Source organism: Syngnathus acus, chromosome 11, assembly GCF_901709675.1.
Source record: "Syngnathus acus chromosome 11, fSynAcu1.2, whole genome shotgun sequence".
Classification (NCBI taxonomy): domain Eukaryota; kingdom Metazoa; phylum Chordata; class Actinopteri; order Syngnathiformes; family Syngnathidae; genus Syngnathus; species Syngnathus acus.
In genome coordinates, this window is record NC_051096.1 from 96,504 (window position 1) to 124,459 (window position 27,956).

Below are 27,956 nucleotides of genomic sequence, written 5' to 3' on the forward strand. Positions count from 1 at the left end.
CCCAAAAAACAATGCAAGGAGTCCCACAAGGGGTTTGACGGCCAGATTTTTTTTTTAATCGTCCGTTCCAAATTAAAATGAGTTTTGGCTGTCCTCAGTATGTCTCGATAGTCTGGGCATCGCCGACGGCAGCGTTGCAGACTCTTCCTTCAAAGCCTCCTCAATGAAAGACGCCACCCCAGAAAAAGCCCGCCTCAACGGGGAGTCCTGCTGGAAGCCGTCAAGAAATCGTACGTAGAAAATTGACCGCTTGGCACTTTGGTCTCCTGAGCTTTGGAATGTCTGCCTCCTCCAGCCGTCGGCAGCTGGATCCTGGTGAACATCGGCTACAAGAGAAAGGTGACGGCGATCGTGACCCAGGGGTGTGATAGCAACAATACTCGCTCCTGGGACATCAAACTTGAGATGAGACTGAGCGTTGATAGGAGGAAGTGGACCAAACACCCGGACGGGAAGGTGAGCGCGGGGGGGCCAATCAAGTCGACTGTGACCGCATCCTTCAATATTGTCACAACAAACAAGGAAACATTCCATTTTGTCAGGCTCAGAGCAGGGAGAGGACTCGAATGCAGAGTTCAAACAAAGGAATTTATTTCCTCCACGGAAAAAAACAGCACCAGGAACAAAAAGCGCCTCAAGATGAGGGAAAAAGGCAAAAGCAAAAAGCGCCTCAACACGAGGGAAAAAAGGCTGAGAACAGCAAACAAAAGGCGCCTCAAACTGAGGGAAAAACGAAGGCAAAATCCAACGAACAAAACACAGAGCTTGGGCAAAAAGGCTTTCACGGGGAATATCTGTGACTAAGGAATCGCTGGTGATCATGACAAGCAAGACGCACTGGCACAAGACAAGGGGAAAACGCAGGCTAAATACACACACGGAAGGGGGAGGACACAGGTGCAGACGATCAGGGCGGACGACACAGGTGTACGTAGTTGGATAACAGGAGGTCAAGTGGACTGCCGTGCAGGGGAAGGACCCACGATCTGAAACGTGATATACAAAATAAAACAGGAAGTGATAATACGACGGACAGGACAAAACAAAACAATCCACAAAACCCGACAGCATGACATAACCCCCCCCTCTAGGGCCGGATCCCAGACGGACCAGGAGCATCGGGGTGAGCAGCGTAGAAGTCATCCAGCAGACCGGGATCCAGGATGTAACTGCGCGGCACCCATTGCCGCTCTTCTGGCCCATAACCCTCCCAGTCGACCAGGAACTGCCAGCCCCTTCCCTTCCTGCGCACGTCCAGCAGCTCCTTGACCGTGTACGCAGGCCCACCCCCCACAGTCCGCGGAGACGGGGGCGGCACGGGAGCCGGCACCATCCCACTCTCCCTGACTGGCTTAATCTTCCCGACGTGGAAGGTGGGATGCACGGCAAGGGACCGGGGCAGGTGAAGTCGTACAGCGGCTGGATTCACGACCTTGGAAATGGGGAATGGCCCCACAAAACGGGGGGCCAGCTTCCCGGAGCCCACCTGGAGGGGAAGGTCCCGGGCGGACAGCCAGACCCGTTGGCCCCGCTGGTAGGCGGGCGCCGGCCGACGTCTCCGGTCGGCCATCCTCTTTACTCTGTCCCCCTGGCGGACCAGCGTGGCACGTGCTGCCGCCCAGATGCGACGACAGCGCCTTACCACGGCGCGTGCCGAGGTAACGGACACCTCCGGCTCATTATCAGGGAAGACCGGGGGCTGATAGCCAAAAACGCACATGAAAGGGGACATCCCAGTAGCCGTGGTAGGGAGGGAGTTATGGGCGTATTCCACCCAGGTCAAGTTTTTACTCCACGTAGAGGGGTTCTGGGCCACTAGGCAGCGGAGGCCTGTTTCCAGCTGCTGGTTAATGCGCTCCGCCTGGCCGTTTGCCTCCAGGTGATAGCCCGAAGTGAGGCTCACGATGGCCCCTATGTGTTTGCAGAACTCCTTCCAGAACCTGGACACAAATTGGGGGCCCCTATCTGACACGACGTCCCGTGGCAATCCGTGTACCCTAAAAACGTGGTCCATGAGGACTTCGGCCGTTCGCTTTGCTGAGGGTAACTTGGGCAGGGCAATGAAGTGGGCCATCTTAGAGAACCGGTCCACCACGGTGAGTATCGTCGTCTTCCCCTTGGACGCGGGAAGTCCTGTGACAAAGTCCACAGAGATGTCGGCCCATGGCCGAGAGGGAATGGGGAGAGGTTGCAGCAAACCCACACGGGCGCCGGGAGTGTTTTTATTCCGCGCACAGACGGAGCAGGCTGCCACGTATTCCCTGACGTCGGCCCCCATGGAGGGCCACCAGAACCGCTGCTGTATGACGTACAGGGTTCTTCGCACGCCCGGATGACAGGCGAGCCGGGAGGTGTGTGCCCAGTGGATGACTTGGGGACGCAGCCTGGGAGCAACGAACAGTCGATTCACCGGGCATTTCCCAGGGGGTGGCTCGTCGCCGTTGGCCTGCTTTACTAGGTCTTCTATGGGCCAGGCTACGGCCCCCACCACACAGTGAGGACGGAGAATGGGTTCAGGTTCCTTGGCCACCGGATCTGGACTGTAGACGCGCGACAGCGCATCGGGCTTGATGTTTTTGGCCCCCGGTCTGTAGGGCAAGGTGAAATTGAAACGGTTAAAGAAAAGGGACCAACGAGCCTGGCGTGAGTTCAGTCGTTTAGCGTTCTTGATGTACTGTAGATTCTTGTGATCAGTCCAAACCAAGAAGGGTTGTTGGGCTCCCTCCAGCCAGTGTCTCCATTCTTCGAGAGCCTGTTTCACCGCTAACAACTCTCGATCTCCTACGTCGTAGTTCTGCTCAGCGGGTGTCAGCCGTCGGGACAGGTAGGCGCACGGATGAAGCTTGTTGTCTGCCTGTGACCTTTGGGACAAGACGGCGCCGATTCCCTGACTGGAGGCGTCTACCTCCACCACGAACTGACGAGACGGGTCGGGCAGTGTGAGGATCGGGGCGGAGCTGAATCGCTTCTTCAGCTCCTGGAAGGCGGCCTCTGCCTTCGCCGTCCAACAGAACGGAACTGTTGGGGAAGTCAGAGCATGCAGCGGAGCCGCTGTGGCGCTGAAGCCTCTGATGAATCGTCTATAGAAATTAGCAAAGCCAAGAAATTGCTGCACTTTCTTGCAACTATCGGGTCTAGGCCATTGTGTCACCGCGCTTACTTTTGCCGGGTCCATCTGTACCTTACCGGGGGCTATGATGAAGCCAAGGAAGGACATAGACTTGGCGTGGAACTCGCTTTTTTCAGCCTTGACGTAAAGTTGATGATCCAGGAGGCGTTGCAGGACCGACTCAACATGGGACTCATGGGTCTTCACATCCGGTGAATAGATTAGGATATCATCCAAATAAACATAAACAAAATGGTCTATAAAGTCTCTCAGAACGTCATTAATCATGGCCTGAAAAACAGCAGGGGCATTGGTGAGACCAAACGGCATCACGAGGTATTCAAAGTGTCCTCGGGGAGTGTTGAATCCCGTTTTCCATTCATCGCCCTCCCGAATGCGCACGAGGTGGTAGGCGTTACGCAAATCTAGCTTGGTGAAAACCTGGGCTTGCTGCAACTGATCGAATACGGTCGACATGAGTGGAAGGGGATATCGATTCTTAATAGTGATCTGGTTGAGGGGACTGTAGTCTATGCAGGGGGGTAGGGTACCGTCTTTTTTGCCCACAAAGAAAAAACCGGCCCCTGCAGGGGAGGACGAGGGTCTGGTCAATCCCGCCTTAAGTGACGCGTCTATATACTCATTTAGAGCCTGCTTTTCGGGTCCCGAAAGGGAATAAAGCCTCCCCTTGGGTATAGTAGCGCCAGGCAGGAGCTCTATGGCGCAGTCGTAAGGACGGTGGGGTGGTAGAGAGCAAGCCTTGGCTTTGCTAAATACCTCCGCGAGTCGGTGGTAACATACTGGTACTCCGGTCAGGTCCGGGGTTTCGGGGTCTGGGACAGGAGGAACGGAGTCGGGGTTAGGACCACGGGTAAGGCTGATCGGGGGGTTAGGTTCGATACATGCCCCTTGGCAATGGGGTCCCCATCCCCTTATCTCCCCGGACGCCCAGTCCATGGTTAGGTTGTGGCGCTTAAGCCACGGATACCCGAGGATAATCGGATTCATGGGGGAGGTTACCACATGCAGTCTGACTTTCTCGTGATGATTCCCGAAAGACAGCGAGAGAGGTTCGGTTACCTGGGATATATCAAAGAGCGCCTGACCATTGAGCGCCTTGGCCTTCACGGTCGTGTCTAGCGGTTCGGTTCTTATCCCCAATCTCCGAGCAAAAGCCCAGTCAATCAAACGCTCATCTGCCCCGGAGTCAATTAACACACCAAGTTCGGTGATCTTCCCGAGGCATGTAAGCTTGCCGATGGGTAGGGTCCGACCCTTCTGCTGGCTAACGGAGAAGGTGTTTACCTTCTGGTTCTTCCTCTCCGGGCAGGAGAGGAGAATATGTCCTAGCGCACCGCAGTAATAGCATCTGCCTTCCTGGCGTCGGTGCTGATTTTCCTCTTCACCCAACTTGGCCCGGCCGAGCTGCATTGGTTCAGTCCCAGGCGGTAGCAGTGCCGTGTTCGATCGTTGGCGGTGCGTCTCGAGGAGTGGCGACGCCACCCCTGCCACGGGGGAGAAGACGGTCGCGCTCCGGCTTGCTCGCTGCTTCCTCCAGTCCTGCAGGCGGTTGTCCGTGCGGATAGCCAGCGCGATGAGAGCGTGGAGGTCAGCGGGAAGATCGAGGGGAATGAGCTGGTCCTGGATGGTTCCGGAAAGACCCCTGAGAAAAACATCATACAGGGCTGTCCGGTCCCACCAGCATTCCGCGGCCAGAGTGCGGAAGCGGATCGCGTATTCGCTGACCGACTCTCGACCCTGGGTTAGCTGGCACAGCTCACGCGCCTTCTCTCGGTCCGAGGAGACCGGATCGAACACCATGCGGAGGGCTTCGATGAAAGCGGAGAGAGAACGACAGGTAGCGGAATCCCTGGCCCATTCTGCAGTCGCCCACGCCCGGGCCCTTCCCGTTAGGTACGAGATCAGGTACGCCACGCGGGAGCGTTCCGTGGGGAAGTCGCCTGGGGATCGCTCGAACTGCATCTCGCACTCTGTGATGAAGGCTTTGCTGAGCCCGGGTTCTCCGGCGTACCGTTCAGGAGGAGCCAGTCTGACCCCCATCGCCATGGGGGCAGGAGCCGGACGTTCGACCGGGGAAGCAGCTGGTGGACTGGGCGTCGCTGCTGGTCCCGCGGTCAGTAGCGTGAGAACATCTTGCATTTGCCGGCTCAGTGTTCCCACCTGGGCGGCCACCGCCGCTCTGAAGTTTTCTTGTGTCGTCATGATCTCCTGAACACCAACTCCCAGGGCATCTACCTGCTGCTGGTGTTGGGCTAGCTGTGACGCCTGGGAGCGTACAGTGGCGGCCAGCTGCTCCGGCTCTGGCCAGTGCGTAATGTCAGGCTCAGAGCAGGGAGAGGACTCGAATGCAGAGTTCAAACAAAGGAATTTATTTCCTCCACGGAAAACAGCACCAGGAACAAAAAGCGCCTCAAGATGAGGGAAAAAGGCAAAAACAAAAAGCGCCTCAACACGAGGGAAAAAAGGCTGAGAACAGCAAACAAAAGGCGCCTCAAACTGAAGGAAAAACGAAGGCAAAATCCAACGAACAAAACACAGAGCTTGGGCAAAAAGGCTTTAACGGGGAATATCTGTGACTAAGGAATCGCTGGTGATCATGACAAGCAAGGCGCACTGGCACAAGACAAGGGGAAAACGCAGGCTAAATACACACACGGAAGGGGGAGGACACAGGTGCAGACGATCAGGGCGGACGACACAGGTGTACGTAGTTGGATAACAGGAGGTCAAGTGGACTGCCGTGCAGGGGAAGGACCCACGATCTGAAACGTGATATACAAAATAAAACAGGAAGTGATAATACGACGGACAGGACAAAACCAAACAATCCACAAAACCCGACAGCATGACACATTTCTAGTTCATCGGCGGTGGGACTCATCTGCTTGAGACGCCCGCAATCGCTCAGTACGACTGCATCCTGCCGCTGGAAAATTGTCCAGAATTTGGCCTCCGCTTCGACATCTTGGGATGCGCACATGAGGGTGAGCAACACAATCTGCCGCTTTGGTTGCCGAAAACAACAATCTCAAAACATGCCACGAACTCTCGCTTTTTGTCCGACAGATGAGACGACCTGTGCCGGAAAGTTCAACAGCCTCCGCTTCACCGATTCGATGACATGAGTCACGCTTGACACAATGTTTCATGACCGCCTGTCGTCAATTTCACAACATGTGTGTGTCTTCTGCAGGTTCTACTGTCCGCCCGGGTGTGACAAAGAGGAACACTTAGTCTTCGGAACGATGGTCTACTCTGCGGTACGGGATTGCCTGACCCCACCGGTGGACTTCTTGTCTGTGACTGCAACTATGTGTAAATGCAGGACTCGCACATCTGCGCGGCCGCTATTCACGCTGGAGTCATTCAGAACAACATCGGAGGAGATTGCATTGTGATGAGCGCTCCCAAGCAGCACGTTTACTTGGGCTCCACCGGGAACGGGAGCACCTCCAGACAGTGAGTGGCCAACATTCACAGAGAAGTCCCATGAAGAGCAACCGACTAATTATCACTTTACTATTTCCAGTTTGAACGACCCACTGGGTGTGTCTTTTATGTTTGCGGACAGGAGTGAGTTAAAAAACTTTTTAGGTCACGCCAACTGTCATGACGACTAAAACTGGCACAGGGTCTCGCCTGCAGAGCCCAGATGCTCGGCACCTGACTGGGAGGAGTTCGCGGGGTTCTGCTACAAACATTTTGACGACGAAATGAACTGGGCTGATGCTCAACGGGTCTGCCGTGGTATTGGTGCCAAACTGGTGTCCATCCGCACCGAGGTGGAGCAGGCGTGGGTGAAAGTGCCTCTAACGTTGGTGCGCATCCCAACCTTAAATTTCCAACAGTCTCCGTAGAACGACTCGATGGGTGCAATATCTGAGAACCGGATGAGAGCTCTGTTCCCATCCGTTCCTGCAGAAACCAGCGACATGTGGACCGAACTGAACGACCTGGTGCTTCCCGGCACGTTCGTGTGGTCGGACCGCCACGAGGTGACCTTCACCCACTGGGCCAGCGTGTCAGCCTTGGCAAACACTCTGTGGCTGTGTTACGGCAGGTGCGTGCTCAAATCAGCATTTGGAAGATGAATAGCTTTGCGCTCCACTGAAATTGATTGTTTTCTTTCAGACTGGAAGATGGAAGCTAATGTCTTGCGCCCAAGTCAACAGCTTCATGTGCAAAATGCCCACAGAGCATTTTCCAATTGCCTCATCGAAGCCATAGGTGGCGTCATAGAGTCCACCTCGCTGTGTCAGTTCCAAACGTCCCAAGACCAATCGAAGTCCATGGAGAAAATTGACAATGCAAGCAAGACATCGAAGACGAAAATTTAATGCTCTTCCTACTCTGCTCAAAATAAATAGTATCACCATTTTAACAAAAAAAACACAAAAACAAAAAAAATGTCACTGACTAAGATCCACAACATAGCTGTACAGATGCTGCGAGAAGGCCTGGAGAGCGAACTTATCTTATCATAAGTGTTTTTGGCGTTTAGCTTAGCTGTTATTAGCCAACTGGATGTCGTGTCCAGATGCAATGTGAACAAGAGTGCTATGTTCACTAAGACTCGACTCTACTTGGTTTGTCCTTTTCTCTTTTTTTGCGTGCTTGACAACTTTGACTGCCTTTTTGTAAAGTTACTGACTCAAAGAGCAAAACACATTGGACAGAAATTCCAGTGCTTTCAAAGAGCCCAATCGTAAGAACGTGAGACAAGAATAGTTTTGAAGCTGGAATGAAAGGTCCAAAGTCAATTATTGCTCTCGTTCATTGTTTTGTTTTTACTCATGTCGTGTTGTCTTGTCCTCATCGCCCTTTAGAAAGCGAGCCCAGACTTGACAGCTTTTTGTTTTATTCTACAAACCGGATTTGGTTGAAGTTGGGAAATTGTGTAAAATGTAAATAAAAACAAAATACAATTTGAAAATCCTTTTCAACCTATATTCAATTGAATACACTACAAAGACAACATATTTAATGCTCAAACTCATAAACTTTATTTTATTTTTCAAATAATAATTAACTTTGAATTTCATGGCTGCAACACGTGCAGTAGAAGTTAGGAAAGAGCATGTTTACCACTACGTTACATCACCTTTCCTTTTGTTAACACTCAATAAACATTTATGGAAGAGAGGAGACTAATTCTCTTAGCTTCTCATGTGGAATTCTTTCCCATTCTTGCTTGATGAACCGCATCAGTTGTTCAACAGTCCGGGGTCTTCCCTGTCGTAATTTATGCTTCATAATGCGCCACACATATTCAATAGGAGACAGGTCTGGACTGCAAGCGGGCCAGGGAAGAACCTGGACTCTTTTACTTCGAAGCAGCGCTGTTGTAACACGTGCAGAATGTGGCTTGGCATTAAATAAGCAGCGGCGTCCATGAAAAAGACGTCGCTTGGACGGCAGCATATGGGCAGCATATGTTGCTCCAAAATCTGTATGTACTTTTCAGCATTTGTTTTGCCTTCACAGAAATGTAAGTCACCCATGCCATGGGAACTAATGCACCCCCATACCATCACAGATGTTGGCTTTTGAACTTTGCGTTGATAACAGTCCGGATGGTCCGCTTCCTCTTTGGTCCGGAGGACACAACATCCAGTGTTTCCAAAAACAATTTGAAAAGTGGACTCATCAGACCACAAAACACTTTTTCATTGTGCATCAGTCCATTTTACATGAGCTGAGGCCCAGAGAACCCGGCGGTGTTTCTGGGTGTTATTCATAAACGGGTTTTGCTTTGCATGGTAGAGTTTTAACCCGCACTTACTGATGTAGTGAGGAACTGTATTTACTGACAGTGGTTTTCTGAAGTTTTCCTGAGCCCATTTGGTGATATCCTTTACACACTCATGTCAGTTTTTAAGGTAGTGCCGTCTGAAGGACCGAAGGTCACGGTCATTCAGTCTTGGTTTCTGGCCGTGGCACTTACGTGCAGTGATTTTACCAGATTCTCTGAAACTTTTGATGATATTATGGATCGTAGATGTTGAAAACCCGAAATTCCTTGCAATTTTGCTTTGAGAAATGTTGTTCTTAAACTGTTCAACTATTTTCTCACGCAGTGGTGGACAAAGTGGTTGCGCGCGGTCGTTCCGATCGGCCATTGCGAGCGGTTATTGCCGTCCTGTTGGAGCGTCGCTGCGGGAATGTCGCCCTCCGGCCAAAGCCCAAAAGTCAATGAATGGGCCTTCGCACTTTGTGCAATTTCAACCGCGAGGAAGTGTGCAGCTTTGGAGCGTCCGTTGCGCGCAGCCGTTGCGATCCGCTATAGCACGCGGCAGTTCCAATAGGCCATCGCGCGCGGTCATTGCGCGCGGCAATTCCGATCGGCCATTGCGGTTTCAACCGAGAGGAAGTGTACGCCTTTGGAGCGGCCGTTGCGCGCGGCCGTTCCGAGTGGCCATTGCGCGCGGCCGTTCCGATCGGCCATTGCGCGCGGTCGTTGCGTGCGGCCGTTCCGATTGGCCATTGCGTGCAGCCGTAGCAATCGGCCATTTTGCGCGGTCGTTGCACGCGGCCGTTGCGATCGGCCATTGCGCGCGGCCGTTCTTATCGGTCATTATGCGTGGTCGTTCTGCGCCGCCGTTCGGATTGGCCATTGCGTGCAGCCGTTGCAATCAGCCATTGCGTGCGGTCGTTGCGCGCGGCCGTTCCGATCCGACCACGCGGTCCGACCACGCAACTGTAACTCGCCGGATTCATCAGTCTATTATTGTGGGCTCATTATTGTGACGGCCGCCGCCTCCCGCCGGCCGTCCGAGGATGCTGCCTCTTCCCCAGACGAGCCATTTACGCACGCCCGCTGTCTTTCTCCGGAGCCTCAGTTCCACTAAGGGGAGGCTAAGTTCCTACCGTGACGGCCGCCGCCTCCCGCCGTCCGTCCGAAGATGCTGCCTCATCATCGGACGAGCCTTTTACGCACGCCCGCTGTCTTCCCCTGGAGCCTCAGTTCCACTAACGGGAGGCTAAGTTCCTCCCGTGACGGCCGCCGCCTCCCGCCGGCCGTCCGAGGATGCTGCCTCATCCCTGGACGAGCCTTTTACGCACGCCCGCTGTCATTCTCCGGAGCCTAAATTCGGCTCAGGGGAAGCTGCCTCCTTCCGCCGGCCGTCCGAGGATGCTGCCTCTTCCCCGGGCGAGCCTTTTACGCACGCCTGCTGTCTTTCTCCGGAGCCTCAGTTCCACTCATCGGCGGCGGGCCGAAGCTCGCTAGAGGCTTTTGTTAGTTAAATGGTTGATCTGGTTGTAGGGAGGATGTGATCTTTTAATATGACCTACATAGATTTTAAATTAACACATTTCTGATTGTTGGGAGCTGTTTTTTGGTCATCGTTTTATGAAAATCAATGTTTGAGTGCAAAACGCAACAGGCACTGCTGCAAAGGGGTCCTTGCTGCGGAACCAATCAAAATTCGTAAAGTCACGTGACTTGATGTCTCCCAATGGCATTCCTCCAACTCAGGAACTAAGAAGTAAATATTGCCTCCTGTCTACCGACAACAATGGATTTTGTTCGCACTTGGTAAGTTCTTATTTAATATAAATTCATATTGAAAATGGCTAAGGATAGCCCCGGGGCTAAGAACGTGCAGTGTGAAAAGCCCTACAATGTGATAGGATGTTAGGAGTCATCAGCAGTTTATATGCAGTCGATTTTGGCTTCAGATTAGTGATGTGCATTCCAGTTCTTTTAGGTGAACTGAATCTTTAGAATCAGTTCACCCAAAAGATTCGTTCAAACGAATCGTTCAATGTATCCCCCAATCCTACCCCCCCCCCCCCCCCCCCCCACTCACACACACACACTGATACGTTTTTTTTTTTTTTACATCCAGTGGAAACAACCCATACACATCAAACAATCCAACCACACAACCCCGGCAAATTATTATATATAATAATAATTGGCTCGGGTAATTAACACATTTCTTTCTATAATTCAACACTTACACACTGATATGCAACGAAATTTCGTTTTGTGTACACCCAGTGTTGACAAAATGACAATAAAGTCTGTCTAAGTCTAAGTCTAAGTCTATGTGATCCGTTGGCAACAGTCTCTCACCCGGTCGTGAACGGGAAATTGCGTCACTGACTCGTTCATGAACGGGAAATTACGTCACTGACTCGTAAAGTCCCTCCTGCATCCATCGCTCGCTGGCGCTGCTGCTTGGTCCTTCGCGAAGATTCACGAGTGAGTGACAGACAGCATTGCCGCTATGCCATTGCCAGCCGACACACTTTATGCCGAAATTGATGTTTTCATTTTGTTTTTGTTGGCTTGTAGTTGATGGTGTTATTATATATGGAATATGTTTGTGTTTGAATAAAAGGTTGAAAAAAAAACGTTATGCCGACATTTGTTAATTTTGGGGACACCAACTCATATAACAACGTAAAACACATATACATATTGTCATATAAAGCAGTTAACCAAATGTCTGATTTTTATGTTTTGATTGGCGAATATATAAACAAGGAATAAAACACCAGACAAGTTATAACTTAAATGTTTATTAAAATAATAATAATAATAATAATGATAATAATAAAAGTACATCTCAAACCAGCAATCTAATGTGAAACTGCAGTCGATATATTGGATAACAATATTTAGGCATATATATGCATACATGTTATTTAAAACCTGCTGTAAGTAAATCTCAAATCTACATTCTGGTTTACATAGTTCACGCCAGGAGACGCAACACGTCCACTGACTGATCCGTTGATGCACAGGAAGGCAGTTCACTCATTGACTCGTTAGCGAATGGGAAAGCCAGGATTCGTTCCATCACTGATCCGTTCTCACGGTGAACTGGAAATGCGAATCACTCAGTGAGTGATTCGCTCAGTGAGTGATTCACTTAGTGAGTGATTCACTCAGTGAGTGATTCGTTCACTCACAGATTCGTTCGTTGGTGAACGGGAAATGCAATTCACGACTCGTTCGGGAAGTTACGTCACTGACTCGTAAAGTCCCTCCTCCATCTAACGCTCTCTGACGCTGCTGATTGGTCTGCACGAGTGAGTGAGTGACAGACAGCATTGCTGCTATGCCATTGCCACCCGACACACGTTATGCCGACATTGATGTTTTAATTTCGTATTTGTTGGCTTGTAGTTGATGGTGTTATTATACCGAATGTGTTTGAATAAAAGGTTGAAAAAAAAACGTTATGCCGACATCTGTTATTTTGGGGGGCACCAACTCATATAACAATGTAAAACACATATACATATTGTCATATAAAGCTGTTAACCAAATGTCTGATTTTTATGTTTTAATAGGCGAATATAAAAACAAAAAAGTTAAAAAAGTTAAAGTCCCAATGATCGTCACACACACATCTGGGTGTGGTGAAATTTGTCCTCTGCATTTAACCCATCCCCATGTGATTTTGATCCATCCCCTGGTGGAGAGGGGAGCAGTGAGCAGCAGCGGTGCCGCGCCCGGGAATCATTTGGTGATCTAACCCCCCAATTCCAACCCTTAATGCTGAGTGCCAAGCAGGGAGGCAATGGGTCCCATTTTTACAGTCTTTGGTATGACCCGGCTGGGGTTTGAACCCACAACCTTCCAGTCTCAGGGCGGACACTCTACCACTAGTCCACTGAGCTGGTGGGAGGAATAAAAAACTAGATAAGTTTTAACATAAATGTTTATTAATAATGATAATAATAAATTCACGACTCGTTCGTGAACGGGAAGTTACGTCACTGACTCGTAAAGTCCCTCCTCCATCTAACGCTCGCTGGCGCTGCTGATTGGTGTTAATAATAATAATAATAATAATAATAATAATAATTCGTTCAATTTATATAGCGCTTTTCAATAACCCAAAGACGCTTTACATGGAATAAAAAAGAGTGGAGGGGGGGGAGAGAGACAGTAGGTTATAGTTAACAAGACATCGGTCAGCAGTGCGAAGGAGATGGATGGAGGAGCAGGAGGGGCGGGAGCGGAGGTTGTTGAGGTTGCCAGTACGGGAGGTGGGGGTGACGGGGGGTTGGTAGTCCAAAAAGAGGAGATGGGTGAGCCATCGGGGAAATGCCGGTCAGATGTAGCGGCGATGGCGAAGGATCCCAGCCTCGTGTGGAAGCAGCAGTGGACCAGGTGGTGATGCCGGTCGACCTCGACTGCACCCGCTCGAACGGCAGGCCCCAACGCACCACGGCGGCACACAGCAGAGCCACAGTTGGCGAGCCCGCAGGGAGTGGAGCCCGTCCACCAAGGACGCCGAACGGAAGGCCAGAGAGCCGGGCCAGAGCTGCCGTCGAGTCCACAGCAGGCGGCCACAGGCTCCGAGTCGGGAGGCAGGAGGGTCCGGTGGTGGTTTTGGCCAGTTGGCTGTTGGCTAACGTAGTTGGTAGTCCGAGGGAGAGGAAACAGATAGGTGAGAGCGGAGCTGCGGGAATGCGAGGTGGACGGAAGACAACACGAGAAAAATAAAAGAAGAGACGGGTGCACTGAAAACGGGAAAACGAAAAACAAGTAACGGACACGGTCCGGGACAGAAGCGGCAGTCAACAGATCTGACGCCAGCGTTGCTCTAACCCGGAAGACAACAGACGGTGGGGGAGGCCTGTCAGTACAGTGTGACGGCTGCCATGACGTCAACGCTCAACCAGGTGTGGACAGAGCGGTTGTGGGGGGAGGTGAGTATGTTGATTGTGCTGCAGGAGGTCCTGTAGTGTGGGAGGACCGATCAAACCTAGAGTACAACCTGTTTATAGCTGGTTTGCAAGCCTTGGGCTCTCCACAGGACAGGGGGTTTGTTTCTTGAAGCCCGTGATGCTCTGCAGACCTTTCCACACTGTTGAGGGATCAGGATTGGCAGAGAGGTGTCTCTCCAGGCTCTCCCCGTAACACTTGCTGGCTTTCCTGACCTCTCGGTTCAGTGTGTTTCTGGTCTGCTTGAACAGGTCCCGGTCGCCGCTCCTGTAGGCCTCCTCCTTGACTTTGCGCAGCCTCCTGAGGTTCGGTGTAAACCAAGGTTTGTTGTTGTTGTACGTGCAGAAGGTCTTGGTCTGCACACACAGATCCTCACAAAATCTGATGTATGATGTGACAGTGTCAGTGAGTTCATGCAGGTCTGAAGTTGCAGCTTCAAAAACTCCCCAATCGGTGCGGTCAAAGCAGGCTTGGAGGTCCTGCCTTGACTCCACTGTCCACTTCCTCACAGTCCTCACCACAGGCTTAGAAGTCTTACATTTCTGCCTGTAGGCCGGGATCAGATGAACTAGACAGTGGTCCGAGAGTCCTAAAGCTGCACGAGCCACAGAGTGGTATGCATCCTTAATTACGGTGTAGCAGTGGTCCAGTGTCTGTGCCCCTCTGGTGGGACACGTTATTTGCTGTCTGTACTTGGGGAGTTCGTGTGCGAGGTTCGCCCTGTTAAAATCACCCAGAACAATGATTAGTGAATTTGGTAGAGGTTTCTCCATGTCTGTCACCTGGTCAGCCAGCATCTGCGTGGCTTCACTTGCACGTGCGTGTGGTGGACTGTAAACTGCCGCCATGACGATTGAGGAGAACTCCCGTGGTGAATACAACGGCCGGCAGTCGATGAAACGTGTTTCTAGGAGAGGGCTGCAAGGCTCTTTCAACACCGTGACATCAGTACACCAACGTTCATTAATATAGAAACAGAGACCACCTCCCTTTGATTTTCCGGTGAGCTCCCCGCTGCGATCTGTACGCATTAGCCGAAACCCAGCTAACTCCACGGCGTGGTGGGGGGTGCGTCCGTCAAGCCACGTTTCAACGAAGCACAGCGCGGCGGATCTGCTCAAGTCCGTGTTCCTTGAAGTGAGGAGCAGGAGTGCTTGTGCAATTGAGGGGGGTGGTTATTGTTTTTTTTCCAAAAACAATATTTTTTGCCAAATTACAATGGACTGACGTGCCCGTTCAAATGGGTACCACCAGAAATTAAACTGCATTGATAAACGAGGGCTTAAATGTGATTGTCTGTCTGCACTCGGCATAATTTCTCTGTTTAGAATAGAATAGAATAGAATAGATCTTTATTGTCATTGTCACATGTACAACGAAATTTAAAAAGTGCCAACCGATCCGCGCATGCGATAAAAAAAATATAGAATAAATAGAATAAAAGAAAAAAAAAAAAGCTAAAAACCCACGGAAGAACATACACAGACATAATCATTTACGTTTAGCTGCATTCAATGTGACTACCGCTGTAGGATAAAAACTGTTGGCGAATCTGCTAGTCCTCGACCTAATTAATCTGTAGCGTCTGCCTGATGGCAACAGTTCGAAAAGGGAGTGGCCAGGGTGGGAAGTGTCCTTCAGAATGTTCTGTTTTTTTTAGACAGCGGGTTCTGTGTAGGTCTTCCAGTGTGGGGAGAGGGCAGCCAATGATCTTCTGTGCTGTGTTGATGACCCCTTGGAGCTTTTTCCTCTGAGCAGCAGTGCAGCTGGAGTACCAAACACATATACAGTACGTTAAAGTGCTTTCTATGGAGCAGCGATAGAAGGACACCAGCAGTCTCCGTGTAATGCTGTGCCTCCTCAGCACCCTTAAAAAGTAGAGTCTATGTTGGGCCTTTTTAAGCAGCTCAGAGGTGTTCACGCCCCAGGTGAAGTCCTCCTCGATGTGGACTCCCAGGTAGCGGAAGGAGGACACCCTCTTCACACAGACCCCGTCGATGATGAGTGGTGGAATGTCCGTTTTATTTTTCCCCCTAAAATCAATGACCAGTTCTTGGGTTTTAGCCGTGTTTAGGAGCAGATTGTTCTCTCCGCACCACTCCGATAGCTGGACCACTTCGTCCCTGTAGGCAGACTCATCCCCCTTTGAGATGAGCCCCACCACGGTTGTGTCATCCGCAAATTTCACGATGGTGTTGCTGCGGTGGGCGGGGGTGCATGCATGTGTGTAGAGCGTGTAAAGCAGTGGGCTCAGCACGCAGCCCTGTGGGGAGCCGGTACCAAGACTGAGAGGTGTGGATGTATGACGGCCCACTTTCACCCTCTGGCTGCGACCCGTCAGGAAGCTCTTAATCCACCTGCACGTATTATGTGGAAGTCCCAGGCCCTCCAGTATGTCCACCAGTCTGTGGGGGAGGATGGTGTTAAAAGCAGAGCTAAAGTCCACGAAGAGCATCCGCACATAGCTCCCCGGCTGCTCCAGGTGGGACAGTGCAGCGTGGAGGGCTGTAGCTACTGCGTCCTCTGTGGATCTATTTGCCCTGTAGGCAAACTGGTGGGGGTCAAAACCTCTGAACAGGAGTGCTGTGATGTGACCCCGTACCAGCTTTTCAAAGCACTTCATGACCACCGGGGTGAGTGCGACTGGCCGGTAGTCATTGAGGCTGGTGATGTGGCGTTTCTTGGGCAGGGGGACTATAGTGGAGGATTTTAAACAGGATGGGACGGTGGACTCAGTAAGGGACTGGTTGAAAATCTTTGTGAAGACTCCAGCCAGCTGATCTGCGCAGTCCTTCAGGACACGCCCAGTGACGCCGTCAGGACCCGCAGCCTTCCTCGGGTTGATGGTCCGCAGCGTGCGCCTCACCTCGTGCTCCTTCACTGTGAGGGTGAAGCTGCTGCGGTCTGTGGGATGTGATGTGGCCCCTTCAGGTGGCTCGGACTCGAACCGGGCGAAGAAGGTATTGAGGACCTCTGCCAGTGAGGCATCCCCCTCAGCAGCTCCGATGGTGGTTCTGTAGTTGGTGAGATGCTGGACTCCCTGCCACACCTGCTTGCTGTTGTTGCTGTCCAGGTGATCCTCAATCCTCTTCTTGTAGGCAAGCTGGGCCTCTCTGATGCCTCTCCTCAGGTTGGCTCTGGCTGTGCTGTAGAGAGCCCCGTCCTCAGACCTGAGGGACAGGGCGGTGTCCCTCTCCTCCAGCAGCCGAAGGACCTCCCGGGTCATCCAGGGCTTCTGGTTGGGGTATATCCGTATAAGTTTGTCCACTGTGACAGTGTCTGTGCAGTGCTTAATATAACACAGAACACTGTCTGTGAACACGTTCAAGTCCCGGTGTTCGAAGATGTCCCAGTTAGTCCTGTCGAAGCAGTCCTGCAACTGAACATGTTCACATATATGTCGGTATGAATTATGTGAACGTATGACTGTTGCACGGAGTATGATATAGGCAGCTATCCGTTGCAATATTGATATTTTCACAGAGAAAGGATACTCCGGTTTCGCAGAGCATAAAAAAAATTGACTTAGACTTAGACTTAGACAAACTTTATTGTCATTTTGTCAACACTAGGTGCTGAGATAGACTCTTGTTGTTCCTCCCCACGGAAATCTTTAGTAAAAGGCGAAAGATTTATTCGATCTGAAGAGAAACGAGTGATCTGAAAATCTGAGTCAAAACGGGCCACCCCACTGCTGGTCTCACCAAATTCACAGGCGGTCTCACACTCAAATTGCAGCAACCATTCCTTCTAATACAAACAATAGACGTTCATAGATTTACTATAATTAGAAGGACTCAACCTAAATAGAAGGTTTAAACGAGTATTTTGTGTTCATTAATGTCTCACTTACTTTAAACCTTGTTGGCGCACAGGATTGTAGGTACTGGATCGAACACTGACGGCGCTCGTTCTTTCAAGCAGCGTCACCTATCGATTGGGCGTCTATTTTGAGTATTGAAGGTAAAAACAGTTGTATGTCTTGGTACGTGTACTTTTGGTATGAGAGAACGGGAAATGATCCCATCTCTGTGTTTTATTTCAAAATGTGTAATTTCATTATTTTACTCAACACAAATCGGGAAACAAAATACGATCGTAATTTCTCAAATGATTTCTCAAATTTCAGAAATGCTCTATATCTCTCTTGTGTCGCAAATAATTGAGGCTTTTGACGTTGCTGGCATGGTTTGGAGTGTAATTCACCTCCATTGCGATGGTGGCGTTTGATATTTGACATTTGAATATAAATCTGTCATTTTACTTTAGGAAGTAAAAGTTGTTTTCTAGAAATCCATACTTTTGATGTATGAGGAACAACAATCAGGCGCATTCTTCAAAAAGACCGACCTACAGCCGACAAAAAGGTTTTGATACGTTCATATCATGTAACGAGTCAGGAATGTGGTAATTACATATTATTTTGCATTGACTAATTTGGTTAATACAGTTTAGCAAGCAAATGCACAGTTCCAGAGTACAGTTAGTAACATGCTCAAAAGCGTTCAGTGTGTAACAGCACCGCAGACCTAAACTCCATGTGCGTACTACTGAGCGTGATTTTTGTTTTAATCAGAAAGACCAGGGGAGAGTGCGAACGCAGCCCACCACTGTTGTGTTTATACGGAGTAGAGATGAACGCTAATGCAACTTCTTTTTTCAGGAACTTTTTATTTTCTCCCCACTCGTGTCTCACATAGCAGTACAATGCCCCTGGCGCACTACAGAGCCCCCAACTGTCAACATTATGCGAGACCTCCAATAACACACTATATAATATTATAGTTTCAACATACGATAATACCATATCTCCCTTTTTCCAGAGATCATAGGGTAGACTGCCTTTGTCTCGTCAAACCTTAGAGGATTATTCTGCCTATTGTGTAGAAAGGTCTGTTCCTAACCTTTGCCAAGGTCTTTCAGGGCACCCTGATGGCATGAGTGACTCTTTTGGGTTGTGTCGCTCTTGTATGCATGTCCTGCAGTTCAGTATTATTTCGTTCACTTGCTGGCTGTGTCCTGGCCACCACACAGATTGACGTGCACGTGCTTTACATTTCACGACACCTAAGTGTCCTTCGTGTAATTTGAATAGCACGTCGTTCCTCATTGCAGAAGGTATTACCAGTCGTGTGTCCTTTAGCAGTAAGCCATCTTTCACTGTTAATGTAGCTCGCTCCAGCCAGTAGTTTTTCAGCGCTGTTTTGCATGTGCTGGCCATCCTTCCATGCACATGGTCATGACACGCGAGCAGACACTGTCGGCTTTCAACTGCTCTTTCAGGTTTTCTGTATATGATGAGCTGACAGGTAGACTCTCAGTGACACAGACCACAAATATGTTTGTGCTCTCCATCAGCTCCTGGTCATCAGTGGACATGCGTGATTTTACAGGTGCACGTGAAAGTGTGTCTGCTGTCCAAAGCGACTTTCCTGGTACGTGCACGATGGAGTATGAGTAGCGCATCAGCCTCATACTGAAACCCTGGATCCTCTGTGGCAAAAGATCCAGTGCTGAGAAGGGGTTTATGGTCGGTCTCCAGGCAAAACTCCTTTCCGATGAGGAAATCCCGAAACCGTTCACAGGCCAATGTGAGGCCCATGTGAGGCCCATGTGAGGCCCAGAGCCTCCTTCTCCACCTGTGCGTATCGTTGCTCAGTTGGAGTGAGTGACCGTGATGTGTAAGCCACAGGCTTCCATCCTTCCCCCCATTTCTGGAGAATTACACCCCCCAAACTATACGATGATGCATCAGCAGATACTTTGGTGTCTCTGCCCGGTGTTAGGGTTTGCAGAATATCTTCATCGTATGATTATGTTGGAATGTAGCCTGTAATAATTTACCTAGCTTGTCCTGTCTTACCAAAAGTAGTAGACCAAAGTGCTAAGATATTTTCACCTGATTGACTAGCTGCAGAGGAAGCAATCAAAGTTGCTTTGTTTCCACAAAGTCGTAAAAGGCCCCCTGCTATGCTTTGATAAGCAGGGGACCGGCTTCACCCCATCCTGGGTTCTCACACTGTGTTTCTTCTCAATAAATATGCACCTGATGAGGCCTGACTTCAGACTTCATTCGACCATCGCTGTAAGCACAGCGACGACTGAACTCTCCGCCTGCAGGTGTCTGAAACGACTAACTTGTCTCCAGTGTGGTTCTTGCAAAATAAGTTAGAGTGAACACTACCCTAACATTTTGGTGCCGAAACCCGGGACCCTCATACCCGCCATCTGGCTGACGGAGGACGAGGCGCTGTACACCGTCGACGGGCCAGCGTCCATTAGGAGGACCTGGTAAAGAAAGACCTGGGAAGGAAATCCTTCGCTGGGCCAGCGTCTTAGGTCTGCCTTCGTCTGACAGAGGTGGATTGACGGGACCCGGCAGTGCAACGAACCAGGGGACAAGTAAGTCAAAGAAAAAAGCGCTGATACGGCTTTGGTTTGTCCTAGCTATGAGATACGGCTTTGGTTTGTCCTAGCTATGAGATACGGCTTTGGTTTGTCCGGGCTATGAGATACGGCTTTGGTTTTTCCAAGCTATGAAACAGTTGGGATTCTAGTCCCAGTGGAAGGAACGGGCTAAGAAAAGACAGAGTCTCTTTTTCCTAATTGAAGAAGGGCGTAGATTCTTTCTTTTTTTTGTCCGTTCTTCCAAGCTGTTTGGGAGGGTTTTACACCCATCCTGGATAGGCCTAAAAATAAAAAGCGCTGGTGTTTGTGTGGTTGAGAGTGCGACTGGTAGGATAAATTGACCGCAAAGAGAATTTGGTGGAAGGTCAATTTAAACCTGCATTGAGGATCCTCAAAGAAAATAAAAATGAAAAAAATTGTATAAACCTATAATACCTAATTAAGATGGGAAACAAAACCGGTAAATCCCTAGCTCTTGAAGGAGATGAGAAGTACATGGCATGTAAATTTCTTAATTGTATGCAATACATGCCAAAGTGGAAGAAAAAGTATGGAGTAGAAGGGACGTTGAAAGTTGAAGTGTGGAAGATGGTGGTTGATGTTTTGGAGGAGAGTGTAGATAGAACGACAAAGGGACTGAAAAAGAAAAGAAAAGAGAGAGAGTTGAATTGTGCTAGAATGTGGTTGAAAGCTTCACAAGAGAAAAGAGAACAAATTCAGGAGACAAAAACCTGGACAGATAAAAAGTGACGAGACCGCCATTCAATTAAGATTTGAAAAATAATTCTGGGTGCACAGTGGCACCCCATTCGATGATGCGGCTGAGAGTGCTTATCAGCAACGTCTTAAAAACGCGCTCATCACTGTTTCCCCCCCCCGACTTCGGCAACTGGGTGAGGAAACATTTGGTGGAAGTAGATATTGCAAGTGTGACAACAACTATGCAATGGGCCAAAAGTTCCGACGTGTTTCATCTAGGCGATGATGATGATGTTGACCTAGATGAAGATACAACAGTCTTCTTTCATGGGTCCCAGCAGGCCAGAGGAAGAGGTAGAGGCCAACAAGGTCGCAGGCCTCCGTATAATTCAAAACCCCCATCAGATTCAGAGACCTGTTGGAACTGTGGGAGACGGGGACACTTCGCAAGAGAGTGTCGTCAGGCAAAACGACACCTATCAAAGGGTGGAGGAAGGGGCAGAGGAAAAGCCAAATTGTCAGCGTGACTAGATTCCTCCCCTGTGATCTCTTGTGCTCCTACAGAGGAAGAAATAACAGATGTCCATATGAAAGCAAGACATGTCATTGTCAGATTATTAGAACGTTTTTAGATTGTTAGAGCTCCTGTCCATGCAAGGAGTATGACAATGCTGTTGTATGACCAGAGATCAAATTGTGTATGTACACTAAAGTTAAAATTTGCAAATCAAGTGGTAAATGAATGCAACTGGCTTCTAGAAGTTAAATAAAACTTAGAATGTGCTGTCCTCGTGTGCGTGGGAGGGTCCAGCTCATGATCGACCGCAGGAAATGGCCAGCCTGTGACGAATCATTGGTGCTGGGATCTACCTTACGCGCGCGAGAGCTGTGCATGCGTGTTAAAATTATGAAAATTGGCTAAACTTTTAGTGTACAGAAATTTGCTAGACTGTGGTCTATCCAATTTGCACCGCAGAACAGAAACGCTATTGAAAGATAAAAATGAGAGGAAAAGAGAGAAATCTGTTTGCGAGCAGAAACTGATCCACACTAGTGCATGTTAAGTAAGAAACGACAGAACATGCTTTCAGGAATTGGAAGAATCAAAATTGTGAATTTAAGACGTTCACATTTAATAGAAATAATTGACTGGTTGTGTTATAAGATTATACAAACTTCTATATGAGAGCTGATTCTGAGAGATTGGGTTCTTCAAATTTAAAAACAAAGAAAAACTTCTGGTTGATTTGCCAGCAGTTTTTTTTGCGTGTTGAGTTTTGTTTGGATTGGTGGATTGTTCTATCAAGAACCTTGGGATGAAAACGGTATGTGAATGTTGTGTGGTGAGCTTGGATGAATTGGGACCGATGTGATAGAAAGTCTCCTTCTTGGAGACTGTGTGTGAGATGCAAATGAGCATTGATGACTGATTGCCTGAATGAAGGGAAAATACAGGTTGAATGGTTGACGTTGTTGGACACTACTATTGAAAATTAGTAGAGCGACTTTGAAGAAAGAGTGATTTTGAGTACGTTAAATGCTAAGGAAGAAATAAATACATAAAGGAAATAAAAAGGTTGCTTTTGGATTGCTAATTAACTAGGAAAAAAAAAAAAACAACTGGAGAACCAGTAACACATGCAGAAGATGTGTGAACTGGGAAACTGAGAAGCGTTTTGGAAGGAAAATCAAATTAAATGATGATAGAGTCATATGTGGTAAAGAACACATCCTCCCAGACAGTTTGTCAAGGTGTGAGACATGGGCGTCGCCATGCCTCAGAAGGAGGGAGAATGTTGTATAGAGAGTGGGAGATAAAAAATAAAATAAAAAATAAAAATAATAAATATATATATACAACACTTTACTACATATAGAATCTCTAATACATATGGCGTTGTGCCATTGAGTTAGATTTTTTTCTCAAACGTTTGCTGTAAACGATTGGAAGATGATTGAAAAGTAACTGAAGAAGCTATGAGGAAGTGGTGTAGCTGTTTGGAAGGGCACGCGCTTATGCGTTTCCCTGGCTAATCAACATTATTTAACTGATAAGGGGATGGGCAAAGGAACCATCTGCTACAGGACTTAAGGTCCGTTCCTCCAGTAACCAAGATCAGAGAATCTCCTTTAACACAGGAGGCAATAAATGGGATAGCCTCTGTCATAAATGGTCTTTGGTCAGGAGGAGTCATTCGGAAGTGCTCAAACACTTCTCGCAAACACTCTTATTTGCCCAATTCAGAAGGGCAATAAAATTAACTGGTGAATGATACAATATATGCAAGAAGCAGACGAAGAACAGTCCCTGGCAGATTACATGATTAGAACGCTCAGACTGACAGAGGTGTCAATGCAAATTTACTGCCGCCTGATCTTTCATCCTCACAGGTCGACAACGCCGTCATACCAGGAGACTGGGTCTACATCAAAGTCATCAAAAGAAAGAGCTGGGCCAGCCCACGGTGGGAGGGACCATTCCAAGTCCTGCTGACTACCCCCACCGCAGTAAGGAGGACCATTCCAAGTCCTGCTGACTACCCCCACCGCAGTAAAGATAGCTGAACGGCCAAGCTGGATTCACCTCAGCCACTGCAAATTGCAGAGAGTGCTGGACCCCTAATTCGGAGTGGGGGGAAGTCTGACTTCAAAGGAGTCCTATCGTTTAGGGTGGGACGTCTCAATGTTGGTGAAGAAAACAATGATCCCCACTCCGCTAGGCGAGGGGATGTCCCGGCGTCTCTGCCATCCTAGTAGCAACGGGGCTCCATATGCCAGATGGATCCTCTGCTGCGTTGTGGTTGGAGCGTGCTATGGTCTATGGACTCAACTGAACAGACCAAGTGACAATGTTGACCGTGGAAAACGATGGTCACATGATGAGAACTTTGAGGACTGGTCATGGGACCCCAGAAACCCATACGAAACCAACACTTGGTACCGATACGTCAAATTCACTGTGAGATCGCACACACAGGAGGGCTGCTATGTGTGTTCCAAACTCCCTCCGTCCTCCACACAAGTTCACTTGGAGGCCAGAGCAATGAATGTCACTGAAGCGAAATGCATGGCATCCATGGGAGGAGTTGGATATCAACACCGTGCTGTCACAGTCAGTGATGCCGACCCGTCCCGCCCTGGACTTGCGGAAGGTACCTGTGATCAGCTTTTCTGGACAAATCTCAATGTGACTGTTAAAGGACGAACACTGCCGCAGGTGGCCTTCACAGACCGGCCACCTGGAGTGAACTATACGTGTTACGTCCAAGGAAGTGAGACCCACAAATGCATTGACAGAGACTGCTCTCCAGGAGGGAACTGGATGGGAGCTTTGGACATCGCCACTGAGTGTCAGGATAAGAGAGCCATTTCAGGTGGTGAGGGCTCTCCGACCAACATGGCTGCACCATCAAACGGAACATACTTCATACAGAATGGCTGGTGGCTTTGTGGTCACAAGGTTTATCCGATGCTGCCCGCCAACTGGACAGGAGTGTGTGCACCAGTGTGGGTGACAGACCACACCTACAGGATACAACATCGTCAGCTGACGACAGCACACAACTCTTCTGGACGTCGCCGCAGGGCGATTACAACCTTTGACCCCCATGACCCTGTCTGGGGTGCAAATGTTCCGGACGACCATAAAATATGGCCTGTCGGAAACAAAGTTGTTCATGCGCTTTTTCCTTGGATCGGAGTTGGAAAACAATCTCTCTTCATCGAGACACTGAACTATCGTTTTCAATCCTTTGTGAACCTCTCACTGCAAGTCGATGATGGACAAAATAGAGAGATCCAGGCTATTAGACTAATGGTCTTGCAAAACAGGATGGTTCTGGACTTGTTGACGGCAGCACAAGGTGGTGTGTGCCACATCATTGGGACTTCCTGTTGCACATACATTCCAGGAGATAACGACACGCACATCAAGGAAGCCATGAACTCACTGAGGAATTTACAGCAGGCCACGTCGGAGGATAACATCCCACATCAATGGGATTTCTTTTCATGGCTATTCTCTGGCGCGTGATGGCAGTTACTGTTGAAACTTGTGACTCCTGTGCTTGCTGTGCTGGTATTGTTGTGCTTGTTTACGACCTGTGTTATCCTATGTTTGAAGTCTGCTGTGACAAGGCTTGTGTCTTCTACCGTGGCACAAGTACATATACAACTTCTTAGAGATGACGGATGTGATGACTATGATGTGCTGCGAGACGTGGATTGCGTAGATGCTGTTTAGCTCAGCATTATTCTAAAGAAACTTGATGATTTGACCATCGAAAATGCCTTGCAAGTGATGGGTACAATGATGTACTGTTTCTGTGTTTTTCTTTTTCTTTTTTTTATTGATAACATTCTGGTCGCCTAAGGCAAAGGGGCCGTGTAACTCTTTTCCTGCATTTAATCTGGCCGCAGGTTTTTCAGTTGCACACAAAATTTGGACTGGAGCATTGAGGGAAATGCCTCGTCTTCACTGGAAATTATTGCTGTCATTGTATTTTCTTTCTTATGTTTGATTGATCGGGTTTGGCATACTCATATGATAAAACAGGGGGGATATGTTAGGGTTTGCAGAATATCTTCATCGTATGATTATGTTGGAATGTAGCCTGTAATAATTTACCTAGCTTGTCCTGTTTTACCAAAAGTAGTAGACCAAAGTGCTAAGATATTTTCACCTGATTGACTAGCTGCAGAGGAAGCAATCAAAGTTGCTTTGTTTCCACAAAGTCGTAAAAGGCCCCCTGCTATGCTTTGATCAGCAGGGGACCGGCTTCACCCCATCCTGGGTTCTCACACTGTGTTTCTTCTCAATAAATATGCACCTGATGAGGCCTGACTTCAGACTTCATTCGACCATCGCTGTAAGCACAGCGACGAGTGAACTCTCCGCCTGCAGGTGTCTGAAACGACTAACTTGTCTCCAGTGTGGTTCTTGCAAAATAAGTTAGAGTGAACACTACCCTAACACCCGGGTCATACATAGCCAGCACCGGAGGAGAGGACAGAGCTTTCTTTAGGTCTTCAAACGCTGCTGCCTGGTCCACGTCCCAGACCCAGCAGTTTTTCTTTGAGAAGAGGTCACGGAGCGGTTTATCTTTTTCAGCTAGCTGAGGAATAAACCTTCCCAGCTGGTTGACCATGCCGAGAAAACTCCTTAATTCACTAGCATTTGTGGTCTCTGTCATGTCTGTGATGGCCTCTGTCTTTCTTGGGTCAGGGCGGATGCCTGCGGCTGTGATGATATGGCCCAGGAAGACTACTTCGCTCTTGGAGATTTCACACTTGTCCACATTCAGTGTGATGCCTGCTTTTTCTAGTCTTTGTAGCACGGCATTAAGTCGAGTGTCATGCTCTTCCTTGTCCCGCCCCCACACCAACAGATCATCGATGTGACAAACCACACTGTTTGAGCCCCTCTGTGATCTCCGCCATCCTTCACTGGAAATGTTCGGGCGCAGAAGCGATGCCAAATGGAAGGCGGTTAAAGTGGAACCGTCCGAAGGGCGTTATGAATGTAGTGTACTTGGCTGACTCCTCCGTTAATGGAATCTGCCAAAAGCCCAAGTTGGCATCCAACTTGCTGAACAGTTTTGCTCCAGTAAGCGTTCCCAGGTTTTGTTCCACAGATGGGAGAATGTATTTTCCACGGTACATATACACATTCAAGCCGGTTAAATCCACACACAACCGCACCTTTCTTTTGTCCTTTTTGGGCACGACCACCATGCCGGCACACCAATCAGTTGGCTCCTCCACCCGGCTGATGACGCCCAGAGCTTCCATGCGGTGGAGCTCTCTCTTGACTTCACCCACCAGAGGTAGTGGAATCCTCCTGTTTTTTTTTACTGAATATGGCACGGCACCTGGCTTGAGCTTTATGGTGTGTGGTTGTTGTAGCTTACCCAGACCCCTGCGCAACTTGGGGTAACTTGCCTTGAGGGTCTCCTTGTCTATGCTGTCGACGCGGATAAGCAAGCCAAGGGCTTTAATGGCTGGCAACCCAAGCAATGGCGTGCTCAGGTTTTGAACAACATAAACACAACATTCTCCATGGTCTGCTTGGCTCCTTTCCTCAGCTGCAGTCTGGTGAACCCTGACACGTCCAGTGGAATCCGTCCTGGACCCAACAAGGGTCTTTCTGGCTTTTTGAGAACAGGCTGCTTTGTGTTGGAAAATATGTTTTTAAACTCAGTCTGTGATACAGCAGTAACATCCGCACCAGTATCGAGTTTGAAGGTGACATTTTTATCTATTATGGTTATATCAGCAGTCCATGGATGGCTATCTGATGTCACTGAGCCCAGAAAGAAGCTTTCCTCCTCTTCCTCTATACCGTGCACAGCTTTACCTGCACGACACACACGCTGGTAGTGACCTTTTTTCCCACACGTGTGGCACTTGGCATCGTTGGCAGGGCACTCGTGCTTAGAGTGAGGTGCGACACCACATTTGTAGCACTGGTTTATGTTGCTGAGTGGCTTAGCTCCATTACTTTTGAACTTATTGAATCTTGGCTTTTCTTTTTGCTTTCGGCCTTTACATACTCTGTCTGCAGAGCAAACATCCATCTGCTTTACACCACTGGCGTCACTCCTCAGTGTGTTTTGCTGCTTTTTAATCTCCTCAGATTGTCTAGCCATGTTATAGCCTTTTCAAGATTCAAATCTCGCTCCCTTTGCATGCGTTCTGAGAGCCGTGTGTCAGCCAGTCCAACCACTATCCTGTCCCTGATTAGCTCATCATGCAATGTCCCATAATTACAGTGTTCAGCTAATGCATACAGAGTGGTGATAAATGCATCAACAGTCTCATTTGTTTCCTGTTTTCGCATATTAAAGCGTGCTCGTTCATAAACAATGTTCTTTTTCACTATAAAGAACGAGTGGAAACCATCTCTCACTTTAATGTAGTCACGCTGGTCTGCTTCAGTGACCTTCAAGCCTCTCAAAACGACATCTGCTTCGTCTCCCATCAAGGTATTCACCTGATTTTCTTCGGAGCTTGCTGTTAAGTTGCTTGCCT

General features: G+C 49.0%; 1 long non-coding RNA gene and 1 pseudogene across 1 annotated transcript; one reads left to right on the forward strand and one right to left on the reverse strand.

Annotated features, from left to right (window-relative positions):
• Positions 1-15,722: 15,722 nt before the first annotated feature.
• On the forward strand, positions 15,723-27,898 carry LOC119130057. Its single transcript, XR_005099350.1, has 3 exons — positions 15,723-15,733; positions 21,127-21,136; positions 27,818-27,898. It is a non-coding gene; the product is annotated as an uncharacterized LOC119130057 (long non-coding RNA).
• On the reverse strand, positions 17,359-17,479 carry LOC119130880 (annotated as a pseudogene).
• Positions 27,899-27,956: the final 58 nt, after the last annotated feature.